Source organism: Euprymna scolopes, chromosome 28, assembly GCF_053919585.1.
Source record: "Euprymna scolopes isolate OS-2025 chromosome 28, ASM5391958v1, whole genome shotgun sequence".
NCBI classification, from domain to species: Eukaryota; Metazoa; Mollusca; class Cephalopoda; order Sepiida; family Sepiolidae; genus Euprymna; species Euprymna scolopes.
The window spans coordinates 58,371,486-58,393,544 of record NC_136509.1 but is presented as its reverse complement, the minus strand read 5'-3'; the positions used below and the strand labels follow the sequence as shown (position 1 = coordinate 58,393,544).

General features: G+C 37.7%; 1 protein-coding gene and 1 long non-coding RNA gene across 2 annotated transcripts in view; one reads left to right on the top strand and one right to left on the bottom strand.

Annotated features, from left to right (window-relative positions):
- LOC145249663 (uncharacterized) overlaps positions 1-21,359 on the bottom strand; it is a 227,060-nt gene extending 205,701 nt beyond the window's left edge. The window contains exon 1 of the mRNA XM_080111449.1: positions 19,648-21,359. The gene's annotated coding sequence lies outside the window, so the exon portion shown is untranslated. The remainder of the gene's footprint in view (positions 1-19,647) is intronic.
- Positions 15,992-21,766, top strand: LOC145249664 (uncharacterized). The gene is made up of 2 exons (XR_013863560.1): positions 15,992-16,279; positions 21,356-21,766. It is a non-coding gene; the product is annotated as an uncharacterized LOC145249664 (long non-coding RNA).
- The last annotated feature ends 293 nt before the right edge of the window (positions 21,767-22,059 follow it).

Below are 22,059 nucleotides of genomic sequence, written 5' to 3'. Positions count from 1 at the left end.
ACCGACCCCGAAAACCCATACAGAAAAAACAAATTTTATTGGTTGGTTTTCTGTTGTAGTTAAAGTAAACATTTGCCGTTTTTTTTTTTGTTTTGTTTTTTTTGTTTTCTAAACGAAAATAAAACTATTTTTAAACTGCGCGACTATTGTATTAACTGTATGGTTGTGTTTGTTTTTCTCCTTTGAAAGAAAAAAGTCAACGCATTTAACATATATATTTAACACACACACACACACTATATATATATATATATATATATATATATATATATATATAGAGAGAGAGAGAGAGAGAGAGAGAGAGAGAGAGAGAGAGAGAGAGAGAGAGAGAGAGAAACAAAACACATGCACTACGGTGGTCTTCGAAATGAATGTGAATCAGTACCTGTGTGATGTGTGCGAATCGAATGTTTAGCCTGTCATGATGCAATATAATATCAGCAAGAACGACTGCCGCCCCCCAAAAAAACCGCAGAGAATAATTGAGTTTTTGTCACTTTAGGAAACATGCCGTTTCAATTTCATTATTACATAACATTTTAATGACAATCCTTCGTCCACATCTTTCTCTTCGCCGTGGACGTATTTCTCTTCAACATACATTAATTTTATTTAATTTTTGTTTTACATTTCAATACAAGGAAGAGGAAGTCATATTAAGAAAGAATACTATGCTTATCGTGTGCGTAGCGTCAGCGACCGTGTACAAGAATAATAAAACACACTTGAAGAAAATTTTTAAAAAAACCTTCCTTCACGTGTATTATATTTTACATTTCTATATTGCCATTTAGTTCTCGTGTATTTCAGTCTGGAAATAACAGCCAGCTAATGAAAAGATTTACAAATAATAATATTAAAAATAAAAATAGCACTTTAATATTTGAAAATTAGTTTTAAAGTTTAAAATCAATGTGCGAAAAATATTGGGTGAAAAAACAATAACAACAACAAAAGAAACGCTTTCCGTTTAAAATAAATAAACATCGTTATCGATGTAAACTTAAAAAATAAAATTAGAGATTTACATTGACAACGATGTAAGTATGGGTGACACTTTTTATGTCCCCCACCAATCAATCAAGAATTTGTTTCATCTGACTTATATTAATCAATCGCATAATTTGAAATTAAAGAAATTCGTCTGCTTTAAATATTAAAAAATAAATAAAACTCGGCGCTTATTTTTACGTGTATTCTTCTGAATACTGTCAAATTAACGTTAAGTCTACCCTCGATTTCAATATTTGCTGAGTTTACAATATTTTCCTGTTTATTTTTTATTTAATATACAAATTAATTTACTTTAATTTATATTGTTTTCTTAAACAATTCATATATATATATATATATATATATATATATATATATATATATATATATATATATATATATATATAAACACTTCTTCCTAATACTAACAACCACTTCTGTAAGGTCTGACGAGGCTGTTGGATCGTAAACATGGTCCAACATCTGAAACATCTGTAACCAAACAGATAAAACGGTAATAAAAAAATAAAACATATATATATATATATATATATATATATATATATATATATATATATATATATATATATATATACACACAAACACACTGTGGGAACTCTTCCTGTGATTGTCTCCCCTTTATTGTAAAAATCCCACAATCCCTTTTTTGCCCCATAATAAAATTTTCTTCTCTCTATCCGTCCACACGTGTTTATATTTCCTCCTTTGAATCTTAAGCCATTTCCTATCTCAATTCCACCTAAAATGCACCACTCAACAGGTTATGGGCCCAGAGGTGATAATGGAAACCAAGGGAGCAGGTTACTATTCAACGGGGGCGAAACCAAATATGAAATTTGGGAAATTAAGTTCTTAGGCCATCTACGCCCACACGGCCTGAAAGACGCCATTTTAGGCATAAATCCCGTTAGAGATGGATACGATTATGAGAGAAACGAAGAAGCCTATGCGGAGCTTGTACAGTTCCTGGATGATAAAAGCCTATCTCTGATAATGAGAGAAGCCGCCAATAATAGAAGAAAAGCCCTAGGAATATTATGTGAACACTACGCAGCAAAAGGAAAACCAAGAGTTATTTCTTTATATACCCAACTGACATCCTTTAAAAAGCAAACTGACGAAAGCATTACGGACTACATTATTAGAACAGAAACCATTTTAACAGCCTTCACAAATGCTGGACAAACAGTAGATGCGGCCTTAATCATCACAATGATATTAAAGGGATTACCGAGCCAGTTTGACCATTTTTCTATCTATGTAATCCACAACAACAAAGAACTGACGTTCTCTATATTTAAAACCGAGCTTCAAAGCTTCAAAGAAACGCTAAGGCACAGAGATCAGTCTAGCAGTGACGACATCATGAAACTGACATCTTCTTTTTCAAGAACCACTATGAGAAACGATAGCTGTGACGAGCAAACCAACGAGCGAGACACTTCGTGTTTTACATGTGGTGGGAAGGGACATATATACAAAGAGTGTTCCAACAGCAACAGGCGAAAACAGTGGTGTAACTACTGTAAAAGCACTACTCATAAGAGAGAGTCCTGCCGCTATAAATGCAGGGATTGTAACGAAAAAGTGTAAGGAAAAATTCAAGATGGCGCCTGACTCTCTCTTTAACACGGTAAGATATCCTCAACACGGCACAAGGAGCAACAGCCACACGATTCCCCAGCCAACTCAATTGTCACTCCCCACGTCTTTCCCCTCACCCGCTTTTATCGTCGTTCTAGGCCGGCTAAATTTGCATATTCCGAGAATTCGTGTGACTTTGCGAGACATCATACTTTACAAAAGACGGCGGCCGCCATCTTGGTCTTTCTTTTCTATTTTTGGTCGGTAACGCTGAGCTGGTCTCGAGGTAAGTCTTTTTCCCCTCATCCGTCTCTCCCACGTACCCACACAACACGCAAACACGCGGGCGCTTATCTCCTGGATGCACGTTACACTCCCCCCTGATCTGATGATCACATAGAGAGCACTGGGGGGATGGCCTTTTAGTGCGTGTGCTTCTGCGAAGAGGTACATTCACTGTTTCAGATTCGGGCTCTGGATCTGGTTCCGCCTCATCAGATGAAGTATCGCTATCAGTCTCTGGAAGGGGCTCACTGAATCCGTGCATCGGCAGCTCATCGCTAGACGCTTCACTGCTTTCTTCTGTAGTTGTGTGACGCACCTCGGTAGCTGGGCGAAGATCTCGCACATGTCGTGGGGTTCCATCGACCAAAACAGACTGCTGGCTAATCACTCCAGATATTTGTCCTCGCTTAAACTTGTCGGTGCACCGATTTCCTGGAGGCCGCACCCACACTGGATCTCCCACTTCATATCTGTTATATGTTCCCTTGTCGGTTGACTGCGTAGTGTTGATTCCCTTCACTCCGACTTGGTACGTGTAAATAGCATTCGCAGGTGCGGTTGAAGGGGACGTCCCGTCCTTTGGCGTAATGTTGTACCAATATGTTGCTTCCGCAATAGTACATCGCTTCCTGGCAGCAATTCTCTTGATGCTGCGATGGCTTCTTTCAGCAATGCCATTTCCTGACGGCACATGCGCACATCGCAACCGTAGTCGGACGCCCCACTCATCTAACAACTGCCGAACTTGCTGGCTACAAAACACTGCATCATTGTCAGTCAGGAGCTCTTCCGGCGCACCTCGCTCAAAAAAAATGGATGATAGGTGGCGAACAACATTTGCTGAATCCTGTCTGGTCATCTGCCGCCACACCGCAAATCTCGTAGGCCCGCAATCAATGAGAGTTAGAAAGGGCTTGCCACTGTAAAGGGTAATATCCATGGCCAGCCGCTGCCACACACTCTCAACTTCCAAGCGACCCTTCTGCCATCGCTCTGGTGCAGGATCAATAGACTGGCAAGCCTCACAATTTCTGACGATCTGTCTGACATCCATCTTGGTCACTGTTGGGTATGCACGCCTCACAAAATAAAGGGTCCTCTTGATACCCGGATGTCCGCTCTGTGCATGAATTTTTTGTATTTGACATGGGTCGATTGCAACTGCACAAGATCGAGCAGTAATCTCCATTCCCATCTTCACGGCTTCATACCATTTGTGAGGTACACGGGTCAGTTGGTCAGCACGATTACAATGTGATGGCACCAGAGTGACGCTCAGTGATAGCCCATACTCAGATACCAGGTTTTTTAGCGTGTCTAGCCTTCTCCGTATTAACATTTCGCTTGCTGCCTTGAAAGTGTGTCAGACACCCAGTGGTAGACACAGAGAGAATCTGTGTACAAGGTCAACTTCTTAGACTGCCACTGCAGGGCCAGATTTACCCCCTTTACAACAGCGTCCAACTCTGCCAGGTTGATATGCTGAGAATCTGTTATGAGCCGCAGCCAACACGCATCCTCGAACACGTTTCCTCCTTGCTCCAACGATACTCCCAACGCCAAAGAACTGGCATCAACCCACACACCTACGTTGTCTCCGTTAACACACCACCGCCCACAGGCAGGGTCCTTCTTGTTCACTCTCTCCAGTGTCTCTTTAATCATCAGAGTTAGTAGGACATCATCGGATATGTCATCCCAACCCGTGGTTGTTAAATTTGCTCTGCGTTTAATCACACCAACAGCTGCGCGGAGCCAGCCACAGACCGGTAAGTGACCAACAAGTTTTCCACACCAAGAAAAAACGGTCCGCCTTGTAACGAGGTTGGGGATGCTTGGAATTTCACTGCCACGCCTCCATTGTAGGGTGCCATCTTCTTCATAAACATCCAATCCCAATACACGTGCTCCTTCCCTTAAACGTTCGGGATTCTTGCATTCCAGACTAAACTGAGCCAACTTTTCTTTGACACACGACGCAGACTGTACATCTTCATTGACGTATACATCATCAATGTAAGCTGACGTTGAGTCCCTCATGGGCTTTTCTTGGGACAATACTGTGTTGACAATAGTCTTCATGATCTGTGGTGCCACATTTAGGCCAAAGCCAAGGAGTGTAAGGCAGTACCTCTGCCCCTGGAACCAAACTGTCTGGAACGGCCACAACGTCTCATCAACTCGCACCTGTAAATAGGCTTTTCGCAAATCCAATATCGAGACATTAGTGCCTTTCTGACGCCATTCCCTCAACTTACTGGCGCATACGTCAGCATCGGCAGTGTAGGCTTCAATATGCTTGTTAAGCTCCCTATAGTCCAGCACGAGCCGTACTTTCGACTTGTTATGCTGGACTACTGCGATCAAGGGTATTAGACCCTTGGGAGGCCCAAGCTTGTCCTCAGGGTAGGGGATTAACCAGCCATCTTGGATCCACGCCTTTAGTTCCCTTTCGTATTCTGCTCGGGCCTCACTGGGTATAGGGTACTCTGCAACCCCATTCTTGAGTTTAGTCAGTGCCATTCCCTCGGCCCACTTCCAAGATGCAATCCAGGCCCTCTAGCGCGAGTCGTAGTCCACTGTAAAATCCGGCCGATCGATATGGAGCGCTGCACACACTGGGGCCTCTAAGAATCGCACCTTTCCATCCCGATGAATTGCGACTCCCCCCAGCGCCTTGATGGCATCGTATCCGAGCAACAGGTCAAACCCCAGGAGATTTCCTTGGGTCACGAGCACATTGATCTTAGTGGCTGCACCGGTGTCCGTGTAGATCTTGACAGTTCCAGCTCCACAGCATGTCTGGGTCTCGCCTCCTATCGTGGTGACTTTGATCTTCCTCTTAGTCCAACTTGGACACAGCCTGGTGCTCACTATAGTATGCGAACAGCCTGAGTCGAGAAGTGCTGAGCAGGGTATCCTGTTTACGTAGACGGTCATTACTGGTTGCGCCTTGTTCAAATTTTGCTCGGGGAGCAGGGCGGCGCTGACGTCCTCTCCCCTGATACGTTTCCCGCACAGTTTTGGGCTAGATGCCCCAAACCGCCACACTTAAAACAGCGCACACACCCCCTGTTGGTGCAATTCCTTGCAAAATGTCCGCGTCGGCCGCAGCGAAAACATTTCCCATTGCTTGCAGGGTTCTGATTCGGAATCTCCCGAGCGCCAATCTGGCCTGTCTGTGTCGCCATCACAACTGGTTCCCCCAGGTCCTCCTCATCTTTGATGATGGCTCGAGCACGTTCCATCAAGTGTTCCATGGTCGTTGTTGAAACGCTGGTTGAGGCTCTCAGTAGCTGCTTCACCCGAGTGGGAAGGCCCGCCACAAACGCGTACGCGAGCGTCCGCTCCGACACCCCTCCACCGAACAGAACTGCAAGTTTCTTTCACTCAGCGAAGAAAACGTCCACGCTTTCCTCCGGTAGAAGTTTTTGGGAAGCAAATTTTTCATAGGCCGTACAAGGATCCATGGCAAATGCCTTGTACAGCGCAGCTTTAATTGCGGTGACATCTCCCTTTTCAGCAGCACTGAGTTGCTGATATACACTCAAGGCACCCCCAGCCAATCTCAGGGGAATCACAGTGTGTACCCTTTTCACCTCACAAAGGTCGCACGTCAGCTCGACCCTTTCAACCCAGTCGACGATTGACGTGGACCCGTCAAACTCGGGTATGAGCTTCAAGTCAAATTTCGACTTGGTCATAGTCCTAGAGGCCAAATGGCCGGAATAGCTTGTAACGAAAAAGTGTAAGGAAAAATTCAAGATGGCGCCTGACTCTCTCTTTAACACGGTAAGATATCCTCAACACGGCACAAGGAGCAACAGCCACACGATTCCCCAGCCAACTCAATTGTCACTCCCCACGTCTTTCCCCTCACCCGCTTTTATCGTCGTTCTAGGCCGGCTAAATTTGCATATTCCGAGAATTCGTGTGACTTTGCGAGACATCATACTTTACAAAAGACGGCGGCCGCCATCTTGGTCTTTCTTTTCTATTTTTGGTCGGTAACGCTGAGCTGGTCTCGAGGTAAGTCTTTTTCCGCTCATCCGTCTCTCCCACGTACCCACACAACACGCAAACACGCGGGCGCTTATCTCCTGGATGCACGTTACAGGGATACTATGAAAAAGGTAGCGGAGACCGAAGAAAACACATTCGCATTCAAAATGGAAGACTACTACAGACGAGAGGCGATATCACCCATGGGCTTACTAGTCGATGTGGGAGCAACTTCCCACATCATTAGAGATGAAAAGAAATTCCAAAACATCGACGCTACATTTCAACCAGAGAACCATTACATGGAATTAGCGGACGGAACGAAAACCAGCGGTATAGCATTAAAAAGAGGAAAGGCCAAAATACATTTATTAAACGAAAATGGAGACAACGTCACAGTAATGTAATAATGGTGTTACTGATACCCACCTATCCACAAGAAATTTTCTCCATGAAAACCGCCACTAAAAATGGAGCAACGGTCATCTTCAAAGAAAATGAAGACAAACTAATGCACAAAAATGGAGCCAAATTTAAAATATATGTACACAAAAGATTATATTATCTAATGACTGTAGAGGATGAAAGTGATGAAGACAGCTGCCATCAAAGCTACGACATCCACATGTGGCACAGAATACTTGGCCACTGTAACTATGACGATGTAGCAAAACTACCCACTGTAGTCAACGGAATGAAAATAAAAAAATAAAAACTCCAGCAACAGAACCTGTGACATTTGCCTTCAAGGGAAATTTCCCCAAATCAGAAATAAACAACTGATGAACGGGCAACCAGTATACTATACTTAGTACATCCACACTTAGCTGGCCCAATAGACCCGGCAGATTTAAGCGGAAACCGCTATGCTGTCTCGTTCACCTATGATTTTTCAGGCACCGTATTCGTATATTTCATTAAGGTGAAACTACACTCGCTGCCAAGAGATTCATCGTGGACATTTCCCCCTACAGCAAAATAAAAATATTAAGATTGGACAATGGCTCGGAGTTCAAATCAAATGACTTCCAGAAGCTACTCCGCAAAAATAAAATAAAACATGAAACTTTGGCGCCGTACTCACCTCATCAGAACGGAACGGCCAAAAGAAATTGGCAAATATTGTTTGAAATAGCAAGATGCATGATTGTAGAAAGCGGCTTGCCCAAAAATTTATGGACTTATGCTGTTATGACATCTGCACTTATACAAAACAGATGCTTCAACAACTGCTTAAAACAGACACCTTATTATGAGATAACCGGCAAAAAACCCGACTTCTCAAAAATGCACATTTTCGGCTCCGGGTGCTATGCCTACTCTAACACAAAGGAGGAAAACTTGACCCAAAATGCCAGAAAGGAATATTTATCGGATATGACAGAAACAGCCCAGAATACCTAATCTACTACCCAGAAAATGGAAAAGTATATAAACACAGACAAGTAAAATTTATCAACAGCACTAGTGAACAACACACTCAAACCTCCCCACCAAATGATGACGATGGGGACTTTCCCAAGAGACGTTTAACAGAAAACCCAAAACAATCTAGTGTTGATGAACCACCCAATGCCATGGAAGAGGATATCCATACACGGAGATACCCTGAGCAGAAACACAAGATACCTAGCTACTTATAGGACTATGTAACAACAGTTCAAGACGAGAGCAGATCAAAGCAATGCAGAAGGAAATCAAATCCCTAAAAGAAAATGATGTGTATGAACTAATATATTTACCTAAAGGTATAACAACAATCAATGGCAGATGGGTATACAAAATTAAAAAAAAAAACCCTGACGGAACTCCAAAATACAAAGCAAGATTTGTCGCAAGGGGCTATAATCAAACCAAAGGAGTAGATTATACAGAGTCTTTCTCACCGACAGCCAACATCACATCAATCCGCATAATAATGCAAATGGCTATCCAATACGATCTCATCGTACATCAAATGGACGTAAAAACAGCATATATTCATGCCCCTATCGATCATGAAATTTACATGGAGCAACCAGAAGGATTTGAAGTAAAATGGAAAACAGGCGATAAACCAGTCTGTATGTTAAACAAATCCCTATACGGCCTAAAACAATCGGGCAGAAACTGGAACCAAACCCTACATAATCCGCTCACCAAAAATGGCTTCACTCAGGATAAAGTGGATCATTGCGTCTACATACGATACATCAGTAAAGAACGAGTCATTGTCATCTCATGGGTCGATGATTTAATTATTGCAGTTGATAATGATGATTCACTAAACACTACCAAGCAGATGCTGATGTCCGAATTTGAGATGAAAGACCTCGGAAAACTCCGGCATTTCCTAGGAATAGATTTCAACATAACCGAAAAATATATATTAATGAGCCAGGAACGGTATGCGACAAAAATACTGAAAAGGTTCGACATGCCCGAGTATAATCTCAGGACAACACCATGTGAGCAGAAGTTGGATTTAACCAACAATAACTCCAACAACACGATCGACCCCAGAAAATACTGTGAAGTCGTCGGTAGCTTAATTTATTTGATGATCTGTACGCAACCAGATATAAATTATATTGTCGAAAAATAATCCCAGTATTTATCCAAGCCGTGCGAACAGCACTGGACCGCAGTCAAGCATGTACTGAGATACATAAAGGGCATTGTGTGATATCAATTATGTTATACAAAAACAAATGACCAACTCCAACTAATTGCGAGCAGTGAAGCCGACTGGGCGTCAGATCTATGCGACAGACGCAGTACGTCTGGGTACTGCTTCAGTTTGACAAAAAACGGCCCACCTATTTCATGGAAACTAAAAAGACAACCTACGGTAGCATTATCCACATGCAAAGCCGAGTTTGTGGCATTAGTGAAGGCCACTCAAGAAGATATGTACCTCCTACAGCTACTCAAAGAAATGGACCTATGCCAAAATTATGGACCGATTAAGATATTCGAAGATAACCAGAGTGCAATAGCACTTTCCAGGGACCCTGTGCACCGACAGAGGTGCAAGCATATAGACATAAAATACCACTTCATCAGAGACGCCATAAACAACGGCAGCATAAAAATTATCTATTGTCCTACAAATGACATGCTAGCGGACATTTTGACGAAACCCTCAACCCGAGCAAAGTTAGATAGATTCAAAGAACTTCTTTTTAGACTTTAAATACAATACTCTTATATAATATATGCAATAACATTCTAAGAGCAAGCGGGGGTGCTGGAACTCTTCCTGTGATTGTCTCCCCTTTATTGTAAAAATCCCACAATCCCTTTTTGCCCCATAATAAATTTTCTTCTCTCTATCCATCCACACGTGTTTATATTTTCTCCTTTGAATCTTAACCCATTTCCTATCTCAATTCCAACTAAAATGCACCACTCAACACACACACTGCATTAATTTAACATGTATTATTGTTATAGAATGATGAGAGAGAGAGAGAGGGGGGGAGGTGTTTAAACCATATAGTTAGACACGTTGACCGGAAGTCAAGATCAGCTGATTGGATTGCGTGTGAGGCACGTGATCAGGTTAGCTGAATCGTTGAGATTTGGTTTAGACTTAGAAGAGGACGGACAGCTTCACTGTTGTCTCCTCCCCTTCACTGTGGGAAGGGACACTAACGTGTGTAGAACAGAACCTCACAAGCCAGAGTTTCGCTTTCCATCCTTCTGCAAAACATCTGGAAAGTGAAATAAAAAAAAAAACTATAAAACCAATTCCTTGTTTTGGAGTGAAATGAATCTTCATCCCCAAAAACAGGTACCAGTCTCCCTCCAAGACGAGATGTTTCCAGATGGACCAACATCGAAAACACAGAAGGTATGTCCTAAAATACATGACTCACCCAAAAGCATATGAACATATCGTGTAATAGAAAGACATTTACACGATCATACATGGTCCCCTTTATTAGAGATAACTACGCAACATTATAATCTCTTATTTAACATTCATTATGCACTTGCCTACTCATGAAAGCAAAGTCAGACACAAGGTCGATTTTTAATATGGAAAAAAATTCATTTCCCTAAAAATGGTCACTTCGAATTGGAATAAAAAATAAATTTGGCGCAGTCTAGAAGGATTCTTCCTTCACTGACCTATAAAAATGTCCAAATTTTTGTGTAAAATCAGCAACATTTTATGCACTATCAGCCATGTCATCATTTTGTGTCTATGTTTAATTTTGTATACTGCTAATTGCTTTAATTGAATCAGGGAAGTATCGTTTTTTTTTTGTTTTGTTTTTTTTGTTTGCTATTGTTTATGTTAATTTTATTAACATACATTTCTTTAAAAATAGGCGCTAAAATCAAGTTGATACCACCTAGAAATAAACATCTTTTAACTAATAATTAATAGATTTATAACAGTAGTAAAAAATACATATCTAAAGCCAACTGATATCTCAGTGGTGTAACCGACCTTAATCAGGGATAGAAAAAAAGAGCTTTATTTGAAAGGAATTAATTTTTATATGAAAAAAAAAACAATGAATAAAATCGAGTGGAAAGAGTAGGGGGTGCAGAGTCAAGTTTCGAAGAACGAGGGAAGAAAGTATGAAAATAGAGGAGGGATAAGGAAAGGATGGGAAAAAGGTAAACCCCCTTAAAAACATAATTTACTCTATGTAAGCAGAGCACTTATAGAATATTCAAAGTTGCTCAGAAAAAGATTGGAACCCAATAAACTCATGCTCCTAGCATTAAATCCTATATTTTTATGTTTGTAATTTCTATACACCTCAGTCTTTAAATCTATATAAACAAAATAGTAGGTGTATGTGGGTGTGTAAATATTGTAAGAAATTCTGCAGAAATAAGCAAGCTTTTTATTGGATGGATTTATTTTAACCAATCAAATTGCATGTTATAACTAACTGCCGAGAATATTCTTGGCACCAATATTCCCTTTTTCAGACCAGAATCCAAAAAGATGCAGAGTTGGTCAGACATGGATTTCTCACTCGAATCGAGGCAGCGAAAAACACTTTATTGCTTTGAGACGTTTTAATGCCCAAATGTGGAGTGGAACATTATCATTGCAATTACCAATGCCCTTAAGTAGGGCAAATTATATTTGCACGCTTGTACTACAATTTGATGTCTGTCAAAACGAAATTAAGGTCTACGGTTTGACCTGCTGGTCTGTCATTGGACTGACTTGAAGGACCCATCGTGGATGCCCAGCTATCAGTATTCATCTTGGAAGACACCTGAACTGAAACCTGCGCATTTTTTTGTCAGTGGGAATCTTACACAGCCTTTATCGAAGACAAACTATTATTCACTTCGGGGACGTTACCCGCTCATAGTGGCAGATAGCTGAAGATGACACATCTTTTGCAGCATGGGACTTTTTTTAATTTAATAAAATTTACGTTGAAGGTGAGTTTGTTGTAATTTTCTGTTTGGTTCTCTTCCATTCCGCCGAGGGCAAAAACCTTGCAAGACAACATCTCACAATATTTAACAGATAAACTCTTAAACATAACACTGAAATTAACAGGAAGTTGTAATCATACATCAAGGATGGTTTATAATGAGTAAAATGTTTGAATGAATAACAAATACAGACATATGTCGGCAAGTTGAAATGCAAAATATTTATTTCAACTGCCAACATGTCTTTATTTCTTTCTGCACATGCTCAAATTCAATTCATTTCTTCAATTTGTTTAATATTAAGACTTTATTATCTCTCGATAACAACATTGGTAGAGAACGTGGATGGAATGTGAAATGTTTTGGTTTCGATTTTACCTGATGGCACCAAGTCATATTTTTGTTGACTTTTGAAATCATGTATTTGTATTAATACATATGAAAACTGCATGAATTTAAATATATTTAAACATATTTTACAGCAAGTGGAAATGCAAAATGCTTATTTAGAGGCTGGAATAATATAACTTTTTTTTTTTATTTCTTGCAGATTTTTTACAATCTTTTAAAGCAATAAATATTTTTTTGACAACAATTACTAATTTTGTCAGAAATCTCTCACGACCGAAGAAAAATTCTATTTATAATTTATTCCTTTGACATTTACAATTCTTGACGGTATCTGTTTCATAGCACAAAATCAATCACTTAATTATTATATCAATTAGTGAATATATTTTGCCCTTAACTTTGGAATATAGTCTTTTGTCATTTATTCACTATATTGCTCTATAATTACATTGAACTTCCTAAATAAGGATTGGTATGTATTATAAGGAAATAAATTTTTATGGACTTGAATTCATTTTTTGTGTTCATAACATGAAAATATAAGGGGCGTAGAACATCTAAAAACATTTCCCCTCATAATTTAACGAAAGCTACTTTTAATATGTTAGTTAAATTAAAAATGAATAAGTATCGAAAATTTAATGAAAATCTGATCATCAGTTGATTTTTGATAGATTTTTTAAACATCAGCATGTTTACGACTTCAAAATAGTCACTATATAGGAACATTGTTTTTAAGGCATCGATATTGTAAACACGATTTTTATTATTTTCATATGCTGTAAAGATTTTATAAAGAATATTAGCAGTTTATTTGAAGCTTCTTTTAAATGGTTCAAAAGATCACATTAAATTAAATTACAGTTACATTGTTTTACATGTAGAGGGGTTAAATTAAATCTGTAGCACGCGTTGGAGGTACTTACTGACCTAGGAGAGAAAAGATAAAGTATAGTATCAATGAGAACAGTTTAACATTAATTTTATTTGGAAAAAATATGAATAAAAATAAATCTGAAAAAATCATTGTAAAATCGGCAAATATCATAATGGACGTAAAAATGTTCTCCTAGACCTGTTGTCTCCCAAATTTTCGTCTGCAAAATTTTAAATCAAATGATTACGGTGTAGCTAGATTAAAATAAATCATTCATACAAATGCCGCTTGTTATGGATTTAGCTGAATACGATATTAACAATCACTTTATTGGTAGTTATGCACTTATGTTACCTGGCTGGCGGGTGTTTTGTAATTATTCTGTACTTTCACCTAACAATTTAATAAACAAAAAAGATATAGTAAAACTTGAATTTAACTTGAAAATACTATTTAAAAAATAGCATGGTAACATAAGTGCATAAGCACCACTTTATTTTATATCTATATATCTATAAAAGTGAAAGTGTCTGTCTGTCTGTCTGTCTGTGTACACTTCCCTACACAATAACTCTGTCAATTTTCAGTCCACAGACTCCAAATTTGATATACAGGGTAATGAGATTTGGGAAAATCTTTGTAATCCGTTTTCGGCCAGAAATTGGCTGTGAAGGGGTCAAAGTTCAACGATTTTGAGAACTCTATCAAACTCCTCCGCCAATTTTGGGTCTAAACACTTGAAATTTTAGATATAGGTTCCTTGGACACGAATCTAACTTAATAACTTGATCTGAGCCCAAAACAATAAATGTATAGGGGGCAAAGTTTTAAAAAATTTGACCGCTGTGGTCTCTACGAAATTACTCAGACAATTTCTGGTCTAAACATTTGAAATTTTACATAAGGGGTATTCAGAGACAGGGCAAGCTTTTTAATCGGTTTGGGTTGAAAATTTGAGCTATAAATATATAAATCTATGTATGTATGTTTGCATGTCTGCCTAAAACTTTTGACAGAGGCGACGGATTTTCACAAGATCAGTATCATTTTGAAGCTCGACGAGGACAAATACCGAAAAATTGGCTAAAAACATTAATTTCTTCACCCTCAACTGGGCACTTTTCTACAGGGAGAGGTCGCTTTTTCCCCCGATATTTTCAAAAGTCATCCCATCTTTTTGATTGCCTAGCTTTAATTCAAACCTACATCACTTCCGGTTTGGCGGTGGTCGTAACAGCAAAGACGGCACGTTTTTGTCACATTCTTTTTCTCCTTCGCAGTACGGGTTCGAGCCTGCCTTCCTACTACAACTTTTTTTTTTTTGCTCAACACATACCTCCAAACACCCGGGCAACGTCGGGCACCCATGCTAGTATACCTATATATCTATAAAAATGAAATTGTCTGTGTGTGTGGGTGTCTGTGTGTGTACCAAACAACTCTGTCAATTTTCAATCTACAGACTCGAGATTTAACATAGGGGGTATTGAGATTTTGGAAAATCTTTTTAATCGGTTTTCAGCCAGAAACTTGGCTGTCAAGGGAGTCAAAGTTCAACGATTTGACCTTTGAAAACTCTACCAAACTCTGTCAATTTTGAGTTTAAACACTTGAAATTTTAGATGTAGGCTATTTGGACAACTTTTTAATTAGATTTGAGCCAAAAAAAAAAAACGTTAAGGGGTCAAAGTTTTTTTTTAAAAAAATCTGTTTTTTTTTTTTAAATTTTGACCCCTTAACGCAAGCTTTTTAATCAGTTTTTGGCCGAAAATTTGGTTGCCAAGGGGTCAAAGTTCAAAAGATTTGACCTTTGAGGTCTCTAGCAAATTATTCAGCCAATTTTAGGTCTAAACATTTGAAATTTTACATAAAGGGTATTCAGACATGCAGTAAGCTGTTTAATAAGTTTTTGGAAGAAAATTTGGCTGCCAAGAAGTCAAAGTTGAAAGAGTTGAACTTTGCAGACTCTACCAAACTCCTCCGCCAATTTCGGGTCTAAATAACTTGAAATTTTAGATGTAGGTTACCTGGACATGAGTCAAACTTTTTAATATATGTATATACATATGCACAGCACATAATATATATATACATATATTTTTAATATATATATACATATGCACATGAAGTTATGAACAGTACATTTTTGTTCCTTTTCTCCACATTAAAAAACGACTCTGGTGTCTAACTCTGTCCCGTGGGGAGGCATTGTAAATAGGAACAGTACATAGGGCCTGAGCAAAGCCGGTCCTGGATATGACCTTAAACTATATCCGATGGTAAGGCCCCAGCTTGTGGGCTTTGGGGAGTGTGGAGCGACCCTTTAATTGCCATTGCTCCCAGGTCCACTCTGGTAGTACCTGTTAGGGTCCCAACTATGGGTTAAATAGAAACCGACTTGAAAAAAACAAATATACTCTATTAAAAAATTGTTCTTCAAAATCACTGGATTCGGCATTAAATAACTCAAAAAGGGTTGATATGCCGTAAAACAAAAACGGGTTTGTATTACTGTACACATACACGTAAAAAACTTCATAAGTGTTTCTTTTGGTTGTCATTCAATTCGTGAGTCACCCATTTATCAAGTATTGTTGTCTTTCCAATCTCTCTCAAGTGGTTGGAAATCGTCATACATGTTACAATTCAGAGGCAAGTTCTCGAACAGTTGTGCGTGGATTGGTTTTGACTAAAGCACTTGATCATTGTCAACATCCGATGCCGACCACCCCAACCACTATGCTCATCATCTTCAAGAATCTCGGGGTTTGTATTACTGTACACACAGATTCAAACACGTTGTCAAAAAACAAACATAATGTAACATGTTTATTCAACTCGAAAAACATACAGTGTTTACCGATGTATTGGAAAGTTAAAAATGGCGACCGACACTCTCTTTGACACGGTAAGTTTGGGAAAAGGAGTTAAAATAAAAAACTAGACAAAATACTGTTAGAAACTCGCTCAATATATGTTACCGTGACATAGGCTGATATATATTCGGTGGGTTTTTAACAGCATTTTGTCTAGTTTTTTTTTATTTTTAACTCCTTTTCCCAAACTTACCGTGTCAAAGAGAGTGTCGTCGCTATTTTTAACTTTCCAATACATCGGTAAACACTGTATGTTTTTCGAGCTGAATAAACAGGTTACATTAAATAAAAACACTAAAAAAATATCCAATTAGGTAGGAAAGTAACTTATCTTGCCTTTGATAAAATTTATTTGTTATATATTTGTTTTTTGAAAACTTTTTCGAATAATACAATATTGTTCAAAACATGTTTTTTCCCCTAAGCTTATTAGGAATTTGGTATTTTTTACGACGTGCCCCAGCGTAGTATAAATACTCCCAACCACCCCATGTTAAGAACGCCTTTCGATGTGGGGGGGGGGGCTTCCGAAAGCCGTTCTTAACATGGGGAGGTTGGAGTTACGCTGGGGAGTGGGGCACTGGGGCAGTGGGGCACGTCGTAAAAATTTACCGGGATTTTTTTTAATTACCATATTTTTCATGAACATGCTCTTAAAAATGTTTCAAAATTATCTAATATTTTTTCACTTTTCATGTTATAAGCCTCTAGTATATGGCCTCATCGATCCCGATTTTAGTGTTTATCGTCACAAATGCTAATCTGGACTTGCACCAATTTTCCTGTTAATAATTACCTATAACTATAAGCTCTGGCAAAAAAAAAAAAAAAAAAAAAAAAAAAAAAAAAAAAACATAACAAAATGATACACGCTTCCTGGAACGCGCTGTGACACAGTGCCGCTGTGTACAACAACAGCCGATGCGTATTTAGCTATGGAGGCCTCACTCGTGTACGTCCGCCAAAAAATTATTTAATTATTATTGACAAAAGATTATCTTATCAAAAAGAAACACGTAAAAGAAAACATTTTAAAAGAACAATGAGCATTAAAACATTTGAGAAAAGTTCCTCGAGATTTAAAAGAGAACCTGAAGAAATTGGCAGCAAAAAAAACTTCCTACCACTACTGGCAACAAACTCCCCTCTCCGAACAAAAATAACTTTCCTTAATCTTACCACTAACCCTAAATCTACAGAAAAAAAAAAAAAAAAAAAAAAAAACTTGAGTTCCGGTAGCAACAGACCCTTCCTCCACAAAATATTTAACTGAAACTAAAACATGCTAACATTTAAGATTTAATTAAATCTAGAATATGGTTACATGTTTTTTAAACGCTATCTGGTCGGAAAGATGGTGATAATTTTACGTTAAATTTATATGCTAGACTGATCCCCCAATCTTAAATCTAAAATATTTATTTTTACAGCTATGTTTTGGGTACTTTTGAGTTCATCCAAAAATAAAAATGAGACTCTACTTTGGGGGAGGGGCGATTACTTTGAAAAACAAATCAGGAGGATTATAATATTAGACAAACCCATAACTCGTTAATTCACAACAACCATTACTCATTCTATCTGGATTTCATTCGGAAATTGATTACGATATATCTTTCTGAAGAAATTACAAATAAGTTTGTTTGTTTTTTTTTTTACTTTCATATTATCTTTATGGATTTTTTTTTTTACTAATATTTCATTAGTAATGATTAATTACTAGTGACTGAATCATTACTTGAAAGATGTAGAGTGATTTTGCAATCTAATTCACATGGTGTGTTGGTGTGTACGAACACAAAATTATGTAAATTAGCTAAAAAGAGAATAACTGCTAACGATCAGGGACACTAAGAAATATTAGAGAGTGATTGAAATATAGATTAAGATAGAGTGAGAGAACAAGAGAAATACTAAGTGAAAGTGAATAACTTGTTCAGTTAATTACAATTTACGGAGAATGTGTGTGTGTGTGTATGTGTGTCTATGTGTGTGTGTGTGTGTGTGTTACCTGATTATTTTTGTTATAATTATATGCTGTAAAGTAAAATAAAAGTTAAAGAAAGTAAAATATTTTTAATTTATTTCTTTAAAATTATTATTTTTTAATTTTCATATGACAAAATTATAAACTATATTATATCCAGGCGTAATGTTTTAATAATTCAATGAAAATTAATTGTAATTCACTTTAAAATTTTTAAAATGTAGTCAGTTTTAATTGCTGACAGCCTTTTTATTGATTATTCTCGCTTATTGTTTTTATGCCTTAACCTTTGTTATTTTTATTTTTTAAATTTATGGAATTTAAAAGTAAATATTTAAAATAAATCATCATTATCATCATCGTCAAAAACTAGATGTCAGCGATTCAAACTTTTACTGAAAGTTCAAACCAACATTTGCAATGTTATTCAAGGTTTAAAACTACACTTTAACATAAGGATCAATTGAAATCGGTGCGATGTTTCCACATTTCTTCTACAACTTGTCATTTTAGGTTTTCGTTTAACGTTACGCGGGGAGTCATAAGTTCTAGACAAGAAGTAGAAGTGTTAGTTTACCCACCAAATTTGGCCTGCGAAGTCTAGTTTGGGAGAAAGACCGACAGGATGAGGAGGGGAAGGTAAACCTAACAAGTGCTTCCTATTCTTCTTCTTACTTAGGTAAACAATACCTTTATCCCCACCCCAGCTTTCGGACTGCGATCAAAGTGTAGTATTTGCTCTGTCCTTAATAAAAAAAAAATGAGAAATACTTCTCAACTTTTTATTTTTGTTTCATCCATAATTGCCCCTTTTGGAGAAGCTCACCCCCCCCCCGTATTAAAAACCGACCTTCAGTTTAATATTGTCCTCAATGGGGAGGAAAGGAAATAAAAACACAAGAAGAGAAAGACGAAAAAAAAAAGAAGCTAAAATGATACGATACACTATAGTTGCAAGAAGATGAAGAAGAGGCGTAATCATATATATATATATATATATATATATATATATATATATATATATATATTATTTGGACTTCCGGTTTGTTGGCTTCCTTGGCTCTTGTGGGCTGCGACGTTGGTTCGGCTGTGGAAAATAATTCTATATTCTCTCACACTTTCTTAACAATATATATATATATATATATATATATATATATATATATATATATATATATATATATATATATATATATATATATATATATATATATAATGCGTTCGTTAATATCTGTTGCACAGGGTTGCCACTTCTTTTTAGATAAACTTACCTGTCTTTATCCCTGGGGGTAAAAATACCCTGGTGTTCTTTTTGGGAGGTGTGTATAGGAGGGGGGTCTTGAAAATAATCCACACTTGCTCAAATTGCCAAGAAAGCAAGGCAGAATATTCTCGCGTAAGAAGGCTAGTCTCTTTTAGTTTTTGTTGCTGTCGTTATAATTATCAGTGACTTGGAGAGACACAGGCGCCAACTGGAGATCCCTGTCTTGTTTTCTGGAAGTGTCGTCATGTCAAAGTTAACATATTTTTTAGGAGTAAAACTCGGTTGGATGCTAGTCAGTCAGTTTCTCCAAGCACAATATGTGGGTTACGCGTGTATTTCAGGGAGCAGTCATTTAATGCTAGTTCTTCTTCTTCTTCTTCTCCTTCTTCTTCTTCTTCTTAGAGAGAGAGAGAGAGAGGGGGGCACTAAGCAACAAGAACACTAAGGGGGAACGGAACGACTAACAAGTTGGGTTATAATTTTTTTTTAAAGCTTCGATGAAATTTTAAAATAATTCAGTTATACGGGGAGAAAAACGAATAGGACTATGAGTCTATTACTACTGTTACTTAATGTTGTTGTTGTTGTTATCCTTATTTTTAGCTGCCATATTCTTCGGCCATCCACAATGACCTTTAACCGTGGGTAACTCCTCGCACGAAACCAACGAGGGCATCGTGACCCCCTAGTAGACGATATGGACGCAGTAGGAAAAAAGGAAATCACACGCACGCACCTGTGTCGATCAATAAAACTCATAATAATATAACACACCTCTCTCTCTCTCTCTCTCTCTCTCTCTCTCTCTCTCTCTCTCTCTCTCTCTCTCTCTTTATATCTATCGCTATTTATTTATATATGTATTTATCTCTCATATTTCCCTAAACAATAATATTTGGTGCTTAAATAAAGAAAACGTCAGGCTTAAAAAGTATCGTTTTATATTTTTCTTTTCTAGCCTTATTTAAATATATGTCTCTCATCGGATACAAGTAATTTATTGTCTCTCTCTTTCTCTTTCTCCCTCTCCCTCCCTCTCCCTCTCTATAATCTCATTGAACCACATGTTCAATATGGAATCATTTTCATATCGTTGTTTTTGTTTTATCGCATTGTCGCCTTCTGCCGCTGACACATGTATCTGTAAATTGTTCTTTACTATGTTGTCTTTACAGTTTTAAGAAACAATGGATACCCCCTGTAAGGGTGGCCTGCGCGAGAAGTCTATGGTGGAGCAAACATTGCGCGATCTCTAACCGCATGCACATCTCCAGGGCTGGCATTGTTTAATGACAAGGAGTTTTGCCTTCTCCTAGTTGTAGGGTAGATGGATTCAAGAGTATTAATGAAATCAATGCAATCGTCCCGGTAGAACTCGAAACCAGCACACTTGAACAACAGTTCACGCCTGTACCTACACTACTTCGCTCGATATACACTACTACCACGCTCCTTTTTGACATAGTACACTGGCTTTGTGTTCTCGGGAAACTATTACTGTCGGATACAACAACGGTTATGTTAATTTTATTTAAACATAATAATATTAAAAATTTAGACATAATAATATTACAAATTTAGACATAATAATATTACAAATTTAGATATAATAATATTAAAAATTTAGATATAATATTACAAATTTAGACATAATAATATTACAAATTAGACATAATAATATTACAAATTTTTCTTTTCTATATTTTCATTCTCAGCTCCTCTTTATTTTGCTGTTCTTATTTATGTTGATGGTTATTGGTACTGCTACTACCGATGATGATGATGATGATGATGATGATGATGATGATGACGACGACGACGACGACGACGACGACGACGATCACGACGATCACGACCACGACCACGACGATGACGTATTCGTCGTGGTCCAAGAGTCTGTTATACCAGCAACACTGAAGGTTACAATATGAAGAGTTAGAGTAGTAGCATTCATTATTTATTATTTGTTTTATGTTAATTAAATCGTATTAGTGTTGGTTAATTTCGAATAATTTTTTTTTATGTGATTGAATCCACAGTCGCTAACCTAAAAAGTTTTTTTTTAATATTTTTTTCTTTTTTTGTATTTTTTTAAATTTGTATTAAATTAAAATTTAGCTTTTTCACTCGGTTTTTTATTGTTCATTTGTGTGTGTTTTAAAAACAAGTTTTCTCCTTGTAAATTGAATTATTTTATCTTTATTGTTTGAAAGTTTGTTTAATTTAGTAATAAAAGTATAAAAAGCGAGTTGCTGATAATTGATCATCATCAGCAGCAGCAGTAGCAGCAGCAGCATCGTCGTCGTCGTCGTCGTCGTCGTCGTCGTCACGACGACCACTGCCAAGATCATCACCATCATCAAATTATAATGTTAAGTGCTTCTCTTCCAAAATACACATCGTCTGCTTGCGGTCAAAA